Raw genomic sequence first — 3,052 nt, 5'->3', positions numbered from 1 at the left:
GTGTGTTGTTGTACCTGTTGCTGAGCTTTGTTGTTCATGCTGTCAGTCACTGGTTTGCCTCGCCTAGTATTTACACTTGCTTTTTTAAAAAAAAGCTGACTAGGCCTGAGGCAATGTAAATGGACCTCTCAATGGACCGCTTAATTGACCACTTATGTTATGAACAGAAGGATAAAACATGATTTTCTGTGTTTAAAATTTTGTGTTAGTGAGTGAGTGAGTGAGTGAGTGAGTTATTTAGGAATAGTAACAATTTTATAATGCTAGCCCACTGAGATACCATGCCGCAGTTTAGCATGAATACGCCACTCGGACACAGTATACTGATTCTGAGCTGACCAGTCCTTGTTTTAACTCCTTATGCCGAGGGCCAGACATGGTGTCAACAAGTACAATCTTTTAACGTCTCTTGATGTGATGCAGCCTAGGATTGAACCCCGAACCTTTCGTTCTCCAGGCAGATGCCCTACCACAAGACCACGGAGGTCCTACACAGTATAGAATATATGTTCAGTGATTCCATACTAAAATAATCCCCAACATGAGAAGGCACAGAGAGAAAGTGAGCTGCAAATGAGGCTAATTTCAGTTATTGGAGCAGAAAGAGAAAAAAAAGAAGATATACAAAGGTAGTTTAAAAAATGGTTGCATTCCATTAAAAGTAATACATTAGAGTGGGGTAAATGATGAAAATAAATCTAAGCGCCAACCCACACATGAATGAAGATACCAAAAAAGTTAATGATGCCGTTTCCAGTGCAAACATTATTAATATCCAGAACAGTGTAATGTTGAACTTCTGGATCAGGAGATACTGGGCTTGTGTTTTCACAACAGAGTTTTCCTATGTGGATAGATTTAACTCCAAATGAAGTTCACAAAGGCTACAGGACCAGATGAAATTGGGAATAGATTACTGCTACTAATACCATTGTCTAAAGGAGCTCCCTAAACAATATCTCGCACCATACCAGTATTCCAAGTGTTTGGAATAAAGCCTGCATCCATGGGACCTATTCAGTTTAGGATAGAATAATAATGAGGGTTCTATGTTTAGATCAGTGGCCCTTAACAGTTGTTTGGCTAAAGTCTTTGAAAAGTGTGTATTTAAATATGTATTTAAATTCTTAAAGATTATGCCTGCTGACTGTGCTGCTCGTAAGCTGACAAATCTCAATGATGATATTGATAGTGTGTAAGATAATGTCAGAAAGACTTTTCCTGAAGTTTGGCCACAAAGTTTTACATCGTGGTATCCATGGTGACTGGTCAGGATGGTTTTGTAAGTTATCTAACGGGCAGCTGAAACTCAAGGTCGTAGAACTGATTTGACAAACTTTTAATGGCTGTTTTAGGACCACAGTTATGTTATTAAGGACACAATGTAGGTGGTAAGTAAAAGGTCTGTTATGGGGTCATTTACAATGAAGATGGTAATTATCACTCTTTAAAATCTGTGAAAATCTGGGGTATGTCTTCAGCAGCCCATGCTTGCCATAAAAGGTGACTGTGCTTGTCGTAAGAGGTGACTAACGGGATCAGGTGGTCAGTCTTGCTGACTTGGTTGATGCATGTCATCGTATCCCAATTGTGTGGATCGATTACCATGATGTTAATCACTTGATTGTCTGGACAGACTCGATTATTTACAGACCGCCGTCATATAGCTGGAATATTGCTGAGTGCTGCGTTAATAAACAAACAATCAATCAATTTCACTCTTTAACTTTAATTGCTGCCAACTTAATGGTAGATCTGTCTTATATATTGCAAGTAGTTTGTTGGAAAGACCCATCCTTTTTTACAGTCTATATAAGAATAATATATACTTAATTCATATCTCATTAACATACATTGAATTTATTTTCTCTGTGATTGCATGACTCCTAGTTGAAGCTAGTTGTTTTCTGATTAATTGATTTGATCAAAGTCTAGACAGTCGACCCAAAAGATCGATTAATCAATCAGGCTTCCCGAAGATCAATTTTGTCTGATGTTACAAGTAAGATTGGAACTGAACATTGTTTGTTTTTTACAATATCCCACTAATATTGTTTATTGGTTGTACAGTGGGAAGAATAATGAAATCCAGGGTGGAGTAATGCTTGTTTGCCTCATATTGATGGGGGATCATGTTGTTTAAAATGACTCCCTAAATAGCAAGTAATAACACATCTTTCTGCCACCTGCATTTTTATATAAGGCTTGTTTCAGAATAACTGCTCCACTCCACTCTCATACCTGGGTAGTTAATTTGGACTTGTCCCAGGCCAAACTTTCTCTATAAAGACGCCGCGATATAACTGGAATACTGTTAAAAGTGGCGTTAAACCCAACTCACTCTCTCTAACTTCTCTAAAAAGAGCTTCAGTTGAAGGATATAGTAGAAGTAAGTCCAACTTAGTTCAATATCAGATTTAACTGTAAGTGTATTGGACAAGATGGCCTGAGGTGTCACACTGAACTAAGCTATTCCAGGCAGACTGTATGTGTTCCAGTAGGTTATGTTTAATCGCATCCAGTTTTAAGATACGTAAGTTTCACATCTCCGTGATCAAAGACAGTTTTTGAAAAGCTAGCAGCTCACGATCCATTTACTTAGATGTTGTATTACATTGTGGGTAAAAGTAAACAGTCAAAGAAGCTGAACTAATCTCAGTTAAATCCTTTAAGATTCAAAGCAAGTTATTTCCAGATCCCAGGTTTAGATGTTCTGTAAACAATCTTTTAACAGTGAAGCCAGATTTATCCTACTTGATTGGTGGTTCTTGAAGTTGATGACTCCCCTCTTGAACTTGCTATTCCATGGCATAATTAGGATATCATTTCACCATCTCATTAATGGACATTTATTATAGGTGTCCACTTTATCAAGTCATCTAATCCTCGCTGATGACTACAGTGTTTTGTGTTGATAATGTTCCTGTGCTGACTCCCATCGACAGTCTGAAGAACGCTCATGTCCTTGCCCCATCATAAAAGTGAAGTCATTATCAGACGATCTTTTCTGATTCGCTGAGCTTGTGATTAATAGTATCATTACCTGTGTCCG

This window comes from Haliotis cracherodii, unplaced genomic scaffold, assembly GCF_022045235.1.
Source record: "Haliotis cracherodii isolate W230 unplaced genomic scaffold, xgHalCrac1.p SCAF_1, whole genome shotgun sequence".
Lineage (NCBI taxonomy): Eukaryota > Metazoa > Mollusca > Gastropoda > Lepetellida > Haliotidae > Haliotis > Haliotis cracherodii.
Note: the sequence above shows the minus strand (reverse complement) of the source record.